Genomic DNA, 18220 nt, shown 5'->3' with positions numbered 1-18220 from the left:
ATAATCTAAATAAGCACTACATCCTCATATACTCCCCTTGAGTACTTTATCCCCTATTGGTCTTTTCTGATTCAGTTGCAAAGGAGTTCCCTATACTATTCTAGCATGTTCAAATATCAGTTACTGGTTTCCTCTCCAGTCCAGCTGGTGAATCTGGGAATCTTGAGGCAATGTTACAACTGCATCATGTACACAGACAACCCTCTCCTCCTCCCAACAAGTACAAATATATGTGAGAGATGCAACCATATAGCCAAACTGGAGGCTGAGCTCTCTCGACTCAGTACTAGTGTAACCAGTCAGGAGGGGAAGGTAACCACACACACCACAAATCCAGTCTCACATAGTCCTACCATAACTGCAGACCAAACACATAAACACACAAAAACATACTCGGAGGCTCTAAATAAAAATCTGCCAAAATAGCAGAGACCTCCAAAGCAGACACCTAAGCGATCGCTACCCCAAAACAAAACACAGGCAAAACATAGCTCACAAAGTCAGTGTGCCAAACAGCCACTGCCCTTAAGCCTCAACAACATACCCGATACACTTGTAATAGGTGACTCTATAATAGGTGACTCTATAGTCAGACACACTGACGTACCGCTCACAAGGCTGAACAAAGAAAAGGTCACAGTGAGCTGCCTGTCGGGCGTTAGAATCCGCCACATAACACAAGCACTCAGGTCACTCTAAAGCAAGTACAAATGTGACTCCGTCATTGTCCACGCTGGTGTGAATGACCTGAGACGTACCTCCCTGGACTACATGAAGAGAGACAGAGGAGCTCTCTGATCATGTAGCCCAGGCCGGTATGACCTGACCTTGAGCAGCATCTTACCCTCACCAAGAATGATGCCACAGTATAAAGACAAAATGATCAATTTCAACAATTGGCTTAAGTATTGGTGTCATTCAAAGGGGATCCAGTATCTGTCTGCCTGGGATGACATGCTCGACAACCACGTTGCTTCGCAAGGGACGGCTTGCATCTGTCACCCCTGGGCTTTCAGATATTGGCAAAGACTCTTGCCACCCCCATAGTGCCTTTTTTAGGCAAGGCTCAAAAGACAAACCCACCTCCTTAGACAACACAAGTACAAAGAATCTAAGGGTAATGCTGCTCAACGCCAGAAGTCTAAACCTCAAGATGCATGCTCTTGAAGCCCTCCTCAGTATGGAGAACATCGATGTCTGTGCAGTGACAGAAACCTGGTTCAAGGCTCCCGAGAGCACCCCAGCACTACCAGGTTATACCTCATATCATGTTTTTCGGCCCCAAAACTCAGATCGAACCACAAAAGGAGGAGGAGTATCCATATTCATCAAGGACATCCACACCTCCAGGTTAGTGGCATTGCACAAAGCATCGGAGACCATCCATGTGCAACTAACAGTGGGCAAAACTGCCTTTCAGTTTGTAGCATGCTACAGATCACCCTCTCAAACTCAGGAACCCCACTCGGCCTTCCTGAAGACACTGGAGAATATGATGGTCTCTCCAAACACCATCATATTGGGGGACTTCAACTATCCAAACAAACTAGGAGCATTACTCAAGCCCCAACACCCTAGCCCAGAGGTTCCTAGAATTCATAAACTCAAATGCTATGGAACAATTGGTCACCACTCCCACAAGAGAGGAAAACATACTAGATCTGATCATCACCAACATGGGAACACAATGTTCCATACCAGAAGTATACCCCTCATTGGTAAGATCGGACCATAAATTAATCTCACTAGAAATCCACATCCGCCCCACCCCAGCACAAAAAACCACAGTGAAGAACTTCTCAAAAGCTAACTTCACACTTCTTAAAACCAAAGTGGAATCCTTCAAGGCCCCCAGGCCAGTGGAAACCATGGCCCTATCTGCTGAATCCTTTATAAACGCATTCTATGGACACCTTCAGGAATGCATGGATCATGTAATCCCAAATAAAACCAAGACCCATTCCCCCAAAGGCAGGCGTCCTGTCTGGTGGACCCCAGCCATAAATAAGCTATACAACAGAAGGAGAAAGCTACTACATGATAGAGCAAAATCCCTAAAAGGGAAGGCATCTCTGATCAGTACTAGCAAAAAACTACGATCACTCATAAAAACATCCAAGCCTACTTTCGAGAGAAAAATTGCACAAGCAACAAAAGATAATCATAAGGCTTTCTTTAGTTATGTTAGAAACCTGGGTGGCAACTCCCAGATATGCTCAGAGTTAGTCCATAATAACAATAAATACACTGAACCCTCACACATTGCCAACATCCTGGCAGACAAGTTCAGTGCAAACTCCCCCCCCCCCCCAAAAGGACAAATATCTATCCCAGCAGAGTGTTGCCTCCCTGACATCTCAGATGCCCAGATGAGAGCCGCCCTCTCCAAAGCAAAAAACACAGCATCAATGGGACCAGATGGTGTCCCGGGCTGCGTGCTACATGAACTCCAAGAAGAGCTATACCCTCACATAAAGCTGCTATTCAATCTTAGCCTTACTACAGGATATGTACCCAAAGAATGGTGTACAGCAACAGTAGTCCCACTCCACAAAGGAGGCACCTCTACGGACACTGGAAACTACCGCCCCATAAGCCTGACTAGCCCGGTCTGCAAAGCTATGGAGAGGATCATTATGGAGCTCATAAACAAAGACATTGGGGACCTACAGACACTGGATCCTACCCAATTCGGCTTTGTCAAGGGCAGATCCTGCCTCCTGAACCTGGTAGATTTCTTTAAAACAGTCACCAAGGCCATTGATGAGGGTAAGGTGGTCCACACAGCCTACCTAGACCTCGCAAAAGCCTTTGACACAATACCCCACTCGGGCATCGTAGACAAACTCTCCAGCCTAAATATAAACCCCTATGTCATAAGATGGGTTGCAAACTGGCTCAAGGACAGAACCCACATTGTCAGAATTGCTGGAGCCATGTCAGACTCTAAACCAGTTACACGTGGCGTCCCACAGGGCTCAGTCCTGGGACCTCTCTTATACCCTTTGGCAAAAACAAAGTGCCCACAAATTACCACATAGGAGGTAATCCCAAGTACAGAAGAAGTAATTAGGGACCTGGGGACCCAAGTTGACAGTAACCTCTCCTTTGACAACCACATTGCCAAAGTGGTTAGGAAGACCTTCTATATAGCCCACCTTATCATGAAAGGATTCACATCTACAGCAAGGGAGGTCATTGTGCCCCTTTACTCATCCCTCATCAGGCCCATAATTGAGTACAATGCCCCATTTGGGATATACCTTACCAGACACCTGCAGCAACTAGAAAGACCCCAAAAGTACCTCACTAAGAGGATCAAGGGACTCAAACAGATCCCATATGCTGCTCGGCTAAAAAAACTCCAGCACTACTCAGTTGCATACCGCCTACTCAGAGGCGATCTATGCCTGACGTACAAAGCCATGTCCAACCCTGAATTAATGGACATGCTCCACAAAATCCAAATCCCTTAAGAGCTACGCGATTGAGTGACTTGAACCTCAGCACAGAAATAAATAGGACATGCTGGAGGGACAGATTCATAACCCAGAGACTCCCTTCACTCTGGAATAGAATCCCAGTCCATGTTAGGCAGAGCCCCTCACGGACTCTCTTCAAGAATAATCTTGACGAGTGGATGGGAGATCGTAGGTTTACTCTGGGGATCACTTCTGTCTCACTACTAGACACAGCCACAGTAAACACAACCTTAAAAAGGGCACAGTAAACTCATTCCAAGGGGTGGCGAAAGCCAAACACACTCTGGCTAAGCTTGTAAATGCCCAAGGGCAGATAGCCTAGTATGAACCTATGAACCTATATAGGGCTCCTTCCCAATGCAGTAGTGTTTACCACATAAAGAGGTACAAAACTTGTACCAAGTAGGCTAATGATGCAGCTGTTGAGGTACAACAGAAGGAAAGTGTTTGGATAGCAGGTTAGTGGCATAAAATGTAGACGGCATACAAAGAGTGTGAAATCTCCAGCTCACTTACAAGTGACTCCTGAAACACTGAGAGGGTACAAGTACAAAAACAGGATGCATACTCATGGTATAGCCTGATCATAAGACAAAATTCAGCAAACATTTAATACATTTGGGATATCCATCTAGGTAGTAACAGTTTTCTAAAGCAATGACTCTGGTGTGTTAGGAATATTTAATGTCAGGGTCAGTAATTCACTGTTGTGCTAGACTGGCTACTCTGGCTGCAAATCCTCTAAGAATAACTCACTACCTGTAGACCTCTCGACAGTATTACACACGGTTGTTGGAGGAAGGCCAGAAACAGCAGCTAAGCAAGTCTTGTTAAGCACATAAATTCACATCCCTCATACTCATTGTCTTTGGAAAGTCAGTGACATTTACCATTTCTGTGTGTAGAATCTGCTTCAGTTTCATCAGCTATGCGATGTTCTGAATTCTGAACATGCTTTTGGGATTTGTTGCAGTGTACAGGTTAACCACCTAATTACCACAAACATCCTCCCTCACAGGGGTACAGAACTTACAAAGGCTGTATTGACTGATAATAGAATATGTTGATAACCACAGAGACTTCCACTAAGTGAAAAGATCACACCTTTAAGCACCTCCTTTAATTGACTACAGAGCTCTTAACTTTCTGCACTATAAAATACTAGAGTACAAACATGGTTAAACAGATGGGTGAAGTAACATTCAACATATCAAGACAGAGTTCTCTCATTCTGCTAATGGATAACATTTGATGCATTCTAAAGTCCAACAGTGCAGTGCCATCTTTGCTAGAATCAACACCGATTATGTGTACAAAATAACCTATCCCTGACAGCACTGAGTTTTATTATGTCTTTCGGCTTTTCCCGGTTAGGGGTCGCCACAGCAGAACTCCGGTCCGCTAAAGATTGGCAGTTGATTTTTACGTACCGGCTTGCCAGGCCTGACGCACAACCTTCAACGAAGGTACGCCCATTCACGCATGTCTCCAATCAGAAGACGCTCTAGCTGAGAATCGAACCGGACAGCGTCTTATTGTGAGGCGACAGCACTGAGTAAAAAGCAGTATATACAAACATACAATTAATACTTAATGACCATTCTTTATAGTCCATAAAGTACAGTTTTGTACCTACCATAAATGTAGATGTTCGAGGATCCACATTGCTGCAGTCCTAACTATTGGGTAGTCCGCTGTCCAGTCGGCCCGAATACCAAAGTATATGGCTGACGTCGGTCAGGCGCGTCAGGGTACTAATCGCATGACCGGCGTCATATCCTCAGTCTTTTCTTGCCCCAGATGTCAGAAGTCCCTGAAAAGATAAGGCCAAAACCAAAAACTCCAAGCATACCTGCACCAAAAATATGTACAATATATACAAAATTACCAGAATATAACCTCACCTACACAACCACCCCTAAACACAGAGGGAAGGAGGGAGGTAAATTGGACTGCAGCAATGTGGATCCTCGAACATCTACATTTATGGTAGGTACAAAACTGTACTATGTTCTTCATTCCACATTGCTGCAGTCCTAACTATTGGGTAGAATCCCAAAGCAGAGGTAAGGGAGGCTGGCAAATCATAAGGAAGCAGGAGCTGACAACATGCCTTGCAAAATAGCTGTGGCAAAACCAGCCCTAGACTTAGAGTAGAGAGGAAGGTGATAATGCTTAGAGAAAGTATGCACTGAACTCCAAGTAGCTGCCTCCAAAATATCCTTAGTTGCCACCCCTTAGAAATGCTGTTGAAGTGGCAGTAGCCCTAGTGGAATGAGGCCTAATCCCAGCTGGAATCTCCTTGCCATGATGGGAATAACAAAATGCAATGCAAAACCCAATCCACCTAGAAATAGTTTGTTTTGACACAGGCTTGCCCTGAACTCAAAGCAAAAGAAACAAACTGCTGCTGAGACTGCCTAAAATCCTTAGTCCTGCTCAAATAATAACGCAATTGCCTGTGTACATCTAAAGTGTGCAAAATCTTTTCCCCTTTATTTTGGGGATCTGCATAAAAAGTAGGCAAATGAATAGTTTGGTTTAAAGCCACACTAGAAACCACCTTAGGCATAAAGGAAGGATTAGTACGTAATGATACCCTATCCTTATGAAAAATCAAAAGGCTCTACCGCCATAAGGGCCTGTAACTCAGAAACCCTTCTTGCAGAAGTAATGGCCAACAAAAAAGCAGTCTTCCATGACAAGTATTTCAATTCAGCAGTAGCCAGGCTCAAAAGGTTGTAGAGTAAGTTTCTCCAACACAAAATTGAGATCCCAAGCAGGAGTAGGAGCTCGTAATGGGGGTCTTATATTCTTTGCCCCTCTAAGAAATTGCTTGAACAAAGGATGCAAAAACAATGGTGGGTCACAATCATAGTGAGCTGAAATTGCTGCAGCATGAATCTTAATGGAAGAGAAAGACAAACCTTTGTCCAATAACTCAGTAAGATATTGAAGAGCCATACTCAAATTAGGCTCAGAAATCTCCAAATTGTTTGCTGCACTCCAAAATAAAAATCTCTTCCATTTTTCTGCGTACACTTTCCTTGTACTAGGTCTTCTGGCTTCCATAATCACATTTAAAACTTGTTGAGGAAGTTGAGACCTGCCGTCTTTCAAAACAGAATATGCCAGGCTGTTAGATGAAGAGAGTGAAGCTTGACATTGAGCAGGTGACCGTCCCTCTGAGACAACAGGTGTGGAATCAAGGTTAAAGGCCATGGAGGCTTCCTTACCAGACTCCTCAGTAATGGGTACCAGTGCTGCCGAGGCCAATCTGGAGCTATTAAAATCATCCTTGGCTTGTCTTGTCTGACCTTTAGAAGCACCTTTGGGAGAAGAGGCAGAGGTGGAAAAGCATACACATGAAGATTTTTCCAACTGAAAGAAAGAGCATCCACTTTCCAAGCTGTATGATGAAACCTCTTTGTGCAAAACTTTGGCAGCTGGTGGTTTAGTGGAGAAGCGAACAGATCTATGTCTGGAGTTCCCCATGACACTGTCAATTTTGAAATACATGAAGATCCAGTTTCCACTCGTGGGGATCCATGATTTGTCTGCTTAACACATCTGCTAAGGAGTTCTGTGCTCGGCAGAAACCTTGCCTGAAGAGTTAGTTGCAAGCTGGCGCAGTCTCCCATAAAATCATTGCTTGCCTGCACAATGGGTAAGAATGTGTTCCCCTTGTTTGTTGATGTACCACATGACAGTTGTGTTGTCTGTTAGAATCAACACCTGCCCTGGAAGAAGTAACTCCTTGAAAAGCCATTAATGCAAACTGGACTGCTAACATCTCTTTCATGTTGATATGTAGATGCTGTAGTCTGGCAGGCCACTTGTCTTGTATCCACTTTCCATTTAGATGAGCTCCCCAAGCAATGTCTGAGGCATCTGTCGTTAGAATCTGACTCGCCTCTGGCCGGGTCACAGAGAGTCCCTTGTTTAGGTGACATTCCTGAGCCCACCACAAAAATTCCTTTTTGAATGCAAGGTATTATTTGAATGACAGTGTCCAAATCCTGGCAGTGCTGTGTCCATACATTTTGAGATACCATTGCAGCTTCCTCATATGCAGTTTGGCATTGGGAAGCACCAGAATACAAGATGCCATGAACCTAAGGCTTGAAGGACTGTCCTTGCAGTCAGCCCGGACTGAAGAGATAGTTGATGGAAGTAACTGGAAAGATTCTTTTGTTTGTCCGGGGTTAAAAGGCCATCTGGGCTGCTGTATTCAGTCTCACACCCAGAAAGCACATGTCTTGAGAGGGTACTAGACTGGACTTTATTTCGTTCACAGAATACCCTAGGCATCTTAGCACTGCTATGACATATTCCAAATGCTGTAGAAGGTCTTCCTTTTCTTGATCCAGAATCAGGCAGTCGTCCAAGTAAGGATAGATTTGAATTCCTTTTAGCCTGAAGTAAGCTATCACTGGAGCCAGAACCTTTGTGAATACTCTGGGCAGTAGATAAGCCAAAGGGCAATGCAGAGAACTGATAATGAGAATTTCCAGCTCAAAACGCAGATACTTCCTGCAACTTAGTCTTATAGGCACATGAAGGTAAGCTTCCTTGAGATCTAAAGTTACCATCCAGTGATCTTTGCCCAGCAGAGGTAAAAGCTGTTGTAACGTCAACATTTTGAACTTGGGAATGTCCAGATAAGTGTTGAGGATAGATAAATCCAAAATTGGTCTCCACGTGTTCCCCTTCTTGGTACTAGGAACAGGCGAGAATAAAATCCTAGGCCCCTTTCTGGCACAGGAACTGGCTGAATGGCCCCTATTTGGAGCAACAGAGAAATTTGCTTGTGAGCCTCTGTTCTTTGTAGAGGAGGAATGTCTGGCATGCCTTTGAAAGGAGGCAAGGTATGGAAATAGAACCTGTAACCGTGGTGAATGATATCCAGAACCCATCTGTCTTGGGTAATTAAATCCCAATTTTCTTTGAAAAGAGACAGCCTTCCTCCCAAAGGTGCTGCCAGGCGAGAATGTACTGGCAGCTGAAAAGGCAGGTCATTGGGTCTGCTTACGAAAGGACTGACCCTGCCCTCACCAGAAGTCTGAGCAGGTGAACTCCTGTCCTAGGCCTAAAAGAACCTTGAGCTCTGCCCCTACCACGTCTAGACCTACCCCTAGACTGGGAATCATAAGCAGGATAAGTCCATCCCTTAGTAGGCCAATTTCTACTAAACTTGGAGGCTGCACCTGCAAAAATCCTTAACAGTTTGCATAGACTTAGCCTTGTCCTCCATTTTCTTTAAAACTGCTTCCACAGGCGAACCAAACAACACATCAGACTGTAAAGGAGCATCCAAAATCCTTGTTTTAACATGCTCAGCTAAATTCTGATCTCTCAACCAGGCGTGCCTACGAAGAACAGAACCAGTGGCAGCCACCGTCGAGGAGGCCTGCACAGCATCAAAACCACACTGCAAGGAATGTTTACCCACCTGTTCAGACACATGAACTAAATCCTGCAACTCTTTACATTCAATACCTTCTGCCAGAGCATCCACCTTAGATTTCAATTGTGAAAGGAGATAATTCTGATATTTTAACATGTGAAACTGACAATTCAATGCCCTCATGGCTAAAGTGGAAGAAGTATACACTTTCTTTCCCCATCTATCCAAAGCCCTTGCCTCTTTATCAGGAGGAACAGGATTTTTAACAACAGAGGCCTTCACACCTTTAGGCCCCTGAGAGACAGTTTCGGGTCTGCCCTAGGACTCTTAAAAGATACTTATGAGCTTCAGGCACCCTATAGTACCTATCCGGTTTAACTGGGGCAGGAGGCAAAGAATCAGGATTCAGGGAAGCCTCTGCAAAACATCTTCCACCACATTCAGAACAGGAGGTATAGCTAAAGGCCTATGCTGGGGTAAAACAAGAATTCCCTAAGCCTCTTCCTGGAATCAGAGAAATCTTGACCTTCCCATTTAAAATGCTCCCTCATGGAATGCAGAGTTTCTGAAAATGAAAAATCCTCAGGAGGAGAAGCTGAAGGAGTAGAATCATCCACATCAGAATCAGAATAAGGAGGATACTCCTGCAAGTCTTCAACGAAGACTCAGAAGCCTCCGAACATTGCTCAAAACTCTCAAACTCAGGTTCCACCCTAGGCCTTTTATCAGGAGGGGGCATAGAACCTCTAATCATAGTAATCAAATCCTCTGCCATTTTAAGCATATGTTTCTTAGGCAAAGACCCTGAAGCACTAGGAGAAACCCCCACTGAAGCTAAACTTGGCCTGCCTCTCAAAGAAGGCCTTGGAAACAGAAGGGGAGGCTCTAACCACCTTAGGAAGAGAGGGAAGAACAGCCACTTGAGAAGCCCCCTCAGCCTGGCCTACTTCCTGAGAGGACACATCCTGTAACAGTAAAGTCTCTCCCTGAGACTCCAAAGAAACTCCTGGCAGAACCTCCGGCTCCACTTAGCCTTCTAAAGAACCGACGTCTGGGACTGTCGGTTCTTCCACTCTAGGCTTTGCTGCTTTGTCCTTGCGCTTTTGGTCGGGGAAGGCCGGAGCCGGCCCGGGCATTTTATAATTACAACGCTTCCCAAAAACTAACCTGGCACAGTCTAACCTTCTCTTAATAGTGCGTTTGTTAAATCTAGCACAAGAGCGGCATCCAACAACGTCGTGCTCAGGCCCTAAACAAGGTATACACAAAGTATGGTAATCCCTATGAGGTATCGGTTTCCCACAAGAAATACAGTTATTCACTTTTTCTGACATCCGGTTAAATACTGAGGCAAGAAAAAAACAAAATATTCCCAACGGGTACTTAGCCAACTTTGATTCGGTCTGAAACTCTGACTTCAGAAACTTTCAGAACGCCAACCTGCACTCTAAAATTGCTTCTGCATCGGACCATGCGGCAAAAAGACTGAGGATATGGCCGGTCATGCGAGTACCCTGTACCCCAGCGTGCAGCGTCAGTAATGCGCCCTGACCCAGCCATATACTTTGGTATTCGGGCCGACTGGACAGCGGACTACCCAATAGTTAGGACTGCAGCAATGTGGAATGAAGAACATCTGCAGGACAGAATGTAGCTTGGTGCACCTACAAATCTACAGGAAAAAAGACTAACAAAAGCCTGCATCAGTCCAAAAGAAACAAGTGACAATTTTACAAAAGGCTAGCAAAGCAACAACAATGCACTGTGTGACTTACACAACACTGGAATACAGTAAATGAAGCGTTAGGCAAAGAAATACATATAAATGAAAACTGTTTTTAATCAACATATACCTGCCAATGCTTTTAAGAACTTCTCTTAGTAACGGTTTACATTCCAGCACACTTTGGTATAGTCAAAGGTGATGTAACACACAGTGCCAACAAATTATGCAATGTTGAAATGAATGAATACCTTTTTCCACTTATAGCTGCCTACCGGCCTTCATAAAAGCATTAGTCTCTAAACTAACTATATTTGAAGTACTGAATATAATAAAACAGATAAAAGAACTGAAGATGGATCTTTAGAAAAGAGAAAGGACAAGTTACACAAAATATAAATGGAATTTGCAGGGAACAATACATGCAGAATAATATTCAGGAAGAAGACTGAGGTTTAAGCAAAAGCAGGAATTAAGCAATTTATGTAATGTTGGTAGTGAATTTACTCATTCTGTGGTAATTTTAAAAGTTTACATTTTCACTCTGCTCTGAGAAAAACAATTAATTTGTTATAAATGAGTGACTGCAGGCAAAAGAATGTACTGGACTTCAAGGTAAGGGTTTTATAAGCTAAGGAAAAACATTAAACATGATCATCAAATAATTTAAATACCTCAGGAAAGTGAGCAGACAACGGTGTCAATTTTTCTTTTGTGAAGCAGAGATTGTTAGGTGAAAAAGCGGACATACAAGAAAAAGTAAAAAATAATGGTCCTGCTTTATCATTTTTCTGCAGCAGTATTTGGCTCCCTTTAGGATCATACAGAGTTACTAGGCTAATGGCCCTAGGGCCCTTACAAGCCTAGCCAAGTTCTACCCTTATTTCGACAATCAGCACCTACTGTCCCTGTCCAAGAGGGACACAGGCAGAACCCCTAGGGTGAATTTACGGTCACCCATCCAATCCAGATTGCGTTTAAAGACGGCCAAAGAGGTGCTCTGTTTGACATGAAGTGGGAGTCTGTTCCAAAGGTGGGGTAACATCTGGGAAACAAACCTATCCCTTCAGCAGGTTCTATTAATGTCACATACCAAGTTAAGATCTTTAGAGAGAGTAACCTGCGTACCACTTAACTTGCGGATATGCAGCATTTCCAATAAAGCAGGGTCAGACATTGCCTTACACGCAAGGCAGAGATTGTCTCTGAGTAGTCTGTATGAAACGGAATAAAATGATAGTGATTTCAGATGATTCACATAGGACAGATGCTGAAGACCTTGAATTTTTTTTGTGGGGAACCTTTGTGGTCTCTCCAATTGCAGCAGATGCTTGAAAGGTACACACCAAAAAGGGAGTTTTACTCCATTATTGGCCTGAGGAGGGAAGAGTACAGGGAGGTTATAACTTCTTTTTTTCTGGAGGTAATGCCCTCACTTATGACATGAGCAATATAGAATGCCCTCTTTACCACTGTGGAGACATGGTGAACAAAAGCGAGGTTGCTGTCAACCTGTGTGCCCAGGTCTCTTACCACTGAATTCGTACTTAGGGTGTGGCTATTTATGTGGTAGTTAGCAGGAACGATGCTCTTACTGAAAAGGATGATAAACTCAATACAAAAAAATGTATTAAGTCCATGACTGTGGCACCAATCATTTGTTTGTGTAAGACCCTCTTGTAGGATGTTGACATCATTTGGAGATTCTATGACCACTCCCAGTTTGCAGTCACCAGCAAACTTTATCAGTCACAGACCTTTAGTTTTTGCTTGTACTTTGGAGAAATGGATTCCAAACAGCAGCGGTCCCAGAACTGATCCCTGTGGAACACCATTGGTTACAGGTCTGCTGTTGGAGGTGGATTCCCCTATATTGACTTTATCTGTTTGATCAGTCAGCCAGTTAGCGACTCATCTAACAATATAAGGGATGACACCTAGCTGGGTGAGTTTGTCAATGATACCTGAGTGGGGAGGACAGTGTCAAAAGCCTTGGCCAAGTCTAGGTAGGCTGTATGCAGAGATTTCCCCTTGTCCAGGGCCTTGGTGACTGTCTTAAAGCCAACCAGGTTTAACAGGCATGATTCTCCCCTTGATAAATCCAATCTGAATAGGATCAAGTGTTTGGAGATTACCTATATCTTTGTTGATAATGTCCATGATGATTTTCTCCATTGCACTTGCAGATAAGGCTAGTCAGACCAATAGGTCTGTAGTTTCCAAAGTCACCACCTGTGTGTAAGGGAATAACGGTGGCCATTTTCCATTCAGCTGGGATGAATCCAGTGCTTAAACTATGATTGAAGAGAGTACCAATGGTGTTGCTAATTCTTCTTGGAGCCCATGCAGGACACAGCCTGGGATGTTATAAGGTCCCACAGATGCTGTGTTTTTGGCATTAGAGAGGGCATTTATGACCTGCTCTTTAGAGATACAAGGTAGGAGACAGGTGGTAGGGATGTCATGGGGTACGAATGGCAGGGATAAAAGTTTTCACAGAACCTATCGGTCAATAGGTTATTTATGTCCTCAGGCTCAGTATATGTGGTATCATTGACAACCAGTTTGGCACAAATATGGGCCTTCCCTTTTTGGTTACGGATGTAACTAAAGAATGCCTTATGTTTGTTGTTAGTGGAGGAAGCTAATTTAGATTCATAGTTTGCTTTGGAGGACTTCACGAGAAGTCTTTTTTGCTTCTTTAAGCTTAGGTGGGAGTGTTTCCACTTTAAGGTTCGCTCCCTCTTATTCACCCTCCCTTATTCAGACAGCAATTTCTTCCTTTTATTGTAAAGCCTATTAATGGCAGTTGTCCACCAGGTAGGTTTGCTCTTCCTTGAGGAGCTTCTTTTAGTCCTATCAGGTAAGGTCGAGCCAATGCAGTTACACAGGTGTTTATATAAAGCACTGGGTGTAGAACTCAGCATAGTTGCCAGTTCCATCTATGGGGGGAGGAGCAGTAAAGCTACTTATACCATCCTGTAATTATATATCTGTTTTGGAGAAGTTTTTTTTAGTTTAGTTGCTGCTGGGGTGGGGGTGGAGGGCAGGTGTGATAGTTACTTCGAATGAGACTGATATGTGGTCAGATCTCACCAGGGAAGATCTCACAGTGGGGGTGCTGCAGTGGTCTCCTATATTGGTAAGCACCAGATCCAGGATGTTGGCACTCCTTATGGGATGTCAACTGCTGGTCCAGGGCATTGGAGGTAATGAAGTTGAGGAACCTTTGGGCAAGTGAGTTTGAGCACAAGTATTTTACCCAGTCAATAGATGGGTAGTTAAAGTTGCGCAAAACCATGGTGTTCAATGTACCTTAATAGATGCAAGTAGATCCAAATAGGCAAATTGGGTGTCTGATTCAAGGAGGGGGTCCTGTAGCTGGCAATGACTTGAGTAGGTGTCCTATCAACAGTTAATTGCACCAAGTATCTCTCATACGGTTTAATCAATCTGGAGGTGTATTTATCTTCAATGAATACCGATATACTACCTTCTTTAGTTTTTTTTGCCTTCAGTTTGTAGTCTGAATGTGTGGAAGGAGGTATAACCCAGTATGGCTGGGGTGCTCTACACAGCCTTGAATGAAGTCTCCATGACTGCACAATGTCTACGTCTTCCAAGGTGAGGACTGCTTCCAGTGAATGCAGTTTCATGTTAAGACTCCTAGAGTTTAATAGCATAACACTGAAGTTGTTTTTAGATAGAGTTTTTATGGTCGGGAATTTTATTCTTGAGACAGTATCTAAAAAAGCACAACACTGCCTCTTCAATAGAGCAGACAATAATTCTAATGGCTTACTTGTGCATGCTGGGGGGGGTGGAACAGCTACAGAGTTGCCCCCCATCTCACTGTTCTCAAAGGGTAAAGCAGTTTCCTGTTCTTGGCCAGGCTGAGGTGCACAGAAGGAACCTAATCAGTATAAGACGGGAAAGCATAAGGACCGCTAAAGAGTTCATAGACTGGCATTCAGATGCCGCTCAGGCAACTGAAGTACCTGTTGAAAGCCTTACCAGTCCAATGGATTAGCAAATAAGTATAAGGAATCACAGGTCTTAAAAGTCTTGTCAAAGGGGAGGAATTGCACTAAAAAGAACCTTCAAAGTAACTAGTTACATATATTAGGAGGCTGCAGTTAAATGTTTCCTCCTTTGAAAGGAGGGCTTCTTACTTGCAAGTCACTGAGGCCCTGTAGGCATGAAAACCATGTGGTAAATCTTATACAGTCTCACAAGAGCACATTGCACCATTATATCTGCAAAATCCACATTCAGAATAGTCTCTGGACTGTCACCAGGGACAAGTTTATCAAGAATATCAAGAAAATGTATTAAAACAGTAAACCAACTTATTGTTAAAAAAATCCAAGCCGACAGTTATCATTGATTTGGCAATTGTTAAAACAACTTTTTTAATTGATAAAATAGAGATTCTGCAGTGAAGATCAATTAGCGTACTGGATATGGTTCTTATATTAGAGTAGAAAATAGATTATCTGAAATGTCAATTATCTGAATTCAGCCTTCCAAAGTTTTTGGGTAGGAAAAATCAAAGTCTGAATATGTAAACATTACAGAAATTCGCTTGTGTGCGTTTTTTGAGCTTGTCGCCCACTTGTTTGCGAAAAATATTCTTTACTGTCCACTGGAATTGCTGAATGGTTGAAACGTGTATTTCTTGCATGCAGAAAAAACAAGATTTTAGAAGTCTTTTTATCTGGTTCAATTATATTTTGATTATCCAAATAGTTTAATTATATTAACTACCTAGGTCTCAATTAATTTGGATAATCGACTCTCTACTGTATTTCTGTTAGCATTTATCAGAGGTCAAGAAAGGCACCAGGAGCAGATGATAATCTTCTCAAGAGGGGTGCCAAAAATGTTAAAAAGAAAAAAAAAAAATCTACTTCTATTCCACTTAGCAGAATTCATATACATTGCATTGTGCCATCTAGTGGCACACACTATTTTTGACAAACACAGAAGTAGGAAGACGGGACTGATCTGTAGCAAAAGCTGTTTCACTTTCCTTAGAATCAAACTGCTACACTTCCAATAAAGAAAGCTATGAACAAGTTGGGTGATTTTTTTCTTTTGTCCACATTTTTGACTGAAGTATAAAAAGTATTACAGAGCATTAGTGTTGATTCAACATCCTGAATTCCCAGACCATGATATTAACACAGATACTGTCTTGTCCAAAACAGTCACATAAATTCCTCTAAACTTTGTGACCTTAAAAGAAAAGGGCTATTACTCAACAAACTTCTTGGTTGACAAAAAAAAGAACAAAATATATGCTAATACTTTGACTCAAAATTTCTAAGTTTGCTGTTGCTGCATTATCTTATACAACAAGGGGGAAAAAGGATCCAGTGTTGTCTTTTTCTTCTGATTCAACAACTGGATTATCTAATCTGATTGGATCTGACCTCGGTGCTTTTTCCAAGAGCTTGGATCTAGGGCTCGGACCCCCCCCCCCATACTTTTTTTTCTGTTTGCTTAATTGTACTACCCTTTTCTCTTGCTATTTTGGAAGCCTTTCCAATTTTTTTTTCAGGAAATCTTTTTCTCCCCCTTCCCTTATTTGGGAAATATATACATTCTTATAAAATCTTTACATATGTATGTGTGGGTGTATATATATATATATATATATATATATATATATATATATATATATATATATATATATATATATATATATATATATATATATATATATATATATATATACATACACACACACACACACATACATACACATATATATATATATATATATATATACATATATATATATATATATATATATATATATATATATATATATACATATATACATATATACATACATACATATATATATATATATATATATATGGGTGCATATCACAATCTCAAAATAATGAAATCTCGAATTTCAGTATCTTGAGACTAAAATATCGAAAACCCAGTTGTGCAAAAGTCCACATACGGAAATGTCAAATCAGCAGTTGTGGTGGTGCGCTGTGTTAATGGATAGCTGGAGGTTCAGGTAAGTGTTTATATTTTAAGGGTTTTGGGTAGGGATTTTAATGTAGGTTAGTGTGTTGGGAAGTAGTAGTTGTAGGTTACGGTATTGAGTGTGTAAGTGTCGAGAATGGTGGTGTGTGTATGTATGTGATGTGTGTTTGTGCGAGGGGAATGTACAGTGTGTAGTGGTGGGTTTAGTGTCCGTCTTTAGTGCAACCTTGGAGTTAGTATATACAAGTAGCAGGGGTGTGGGGGGTGCAGGGGGGTTTGCCCTCTGCTTATATGTAGGGTAGGTTCATGTATTTGTTCATAGGTTCATACTAGGCTATCTGCCCGAGGGCATTTACAAGCCTAGCCCATAGTTTTGTGGCTTACGCCACCCCTTTAGTATGGGGAACTATACCCATTATTTTGCTGTGCCTCTGTCGAGCAGTGACACTGAGGTAATCCCTGGGGTACATCTGCGATCTCCCATCCATTGGTCAAGATTTCTCTTGAACGAGGCCAGCAAGGTGCTCTGCCTCACATATACCGGGATTTTGTTCCACAGCATAGGGAGTCTTTGGGTGATGAATCTATCCCTCCAGCACGTCCTATTAATAGCCGTGTCAAGGTTTAAGTCTCCCGCCCTTGTGGCTCTGGTGGATCTAGATTTTTTGAGGTGAAGCATATTCATCAAATCTGGGTTTGACATGGCCTTGTATGTTAGGCAAAGGTCACCTCTGAGCAGGCGGTAAGCGACTGAATAGAGTTGGAGTTCTTTCAGTCGGGCAGCATAGGACAGATGTTTGAGACCCTTTATCCTTTTGGTGAGGAACTTTTGTGGCCTCTCAAGCTGCTGCAAGTGTCGGGTCAGATACATTCCGAATGGGGCATTGTACTCAATCATTGGTCTGATGAGTGATGTGTATAGGGAGACTATGACCTCCCTTGATCTAGATGAGAATCCCTTCATGATAAGGTGGGCAATGTAGAAGGTCTTCCTAACTACTTTGGCTACATGGGTGTCGAATGACAGACTACTATCAACTTGGGTCCCCAGGTCCCTGATAACTTCTTCTGTGCTCAGTGGATTGCCACCTATTTGGTAGCTAGGGTAACCTTGTTTTTCCCGAAGGGTATGACTATGCATTTTTTGGCATTTAACTTTAGGCCATGGCTCTGGCACCAGTTATCCGTTTCTGTGAGACCCTTCTGAAGGATATCTGTGTCAGATGTGTTTTCTACTATGGCCCAGTTTGCAGTCATCTGCAAACTTTGTCAGCCATAACCCTCCTGTGTTTGCTTGTACTTCGGAAAAGTAGATGCCAAACAAGAGTGGGCCCAGGACTGAGCCCTGTGGTACACCACTTGTGACAGGCTTTGAGTCTGACATGGCGCCAGCAACTCTGACCCTGTGTGTTCTGTCACTCAGCCAGTTTGCGACCCATCTTGTGATGTATGGGTTAACATTTAAGCTGATGAGTTTTTCAATGATACCCGAGTGGGGTATTGTATCGAAGGCCTTCGCCAGATCGAGGTAGGCTGTATGGACTGCCTTTCCCTCATCAATGGCTTTGGTGACGGTTTCGAAAAAGTCAACAAAGTTTA

At 42.8% G+C, this 18220-nt stretch overlaps 1 protein-coding gene across 1 annotated transcript in view; it reads right to left on the bottom strand.

Annotated features, from left to right (window-relative positions):
- DNPH1 (2'-deoxynucleoside 5'-phosphate N-hydrolase 1) overlaps window positions 1–18220 on the bottom strand; it is a 180958-nt gene that overhangs the window by 107044 nt on the left and 55694 nt on the right. The gene's annotated exons all lie outside the window — the stretch shown is intronic.

This window comes from Protopterus annectens, chromosome 1.part0, assembly GCF_019279795.1.
Source record: "Protopterus annectens isolate FY-2018-M chromosome 1.part0, PAN1.0, whole genome shotgun sequence".
In the NCBI taxonomy this organism is placed as follows: Eukaryota; Metazoa; Chordata; order Ceratodontiformes; family Protopteridae; genus Protopterus; species Protopterus annectens.
Note: the sequence above shows the minus strand (reverse complement) of the source record. Positions and strands in the feature narration are given on the sequence as shown.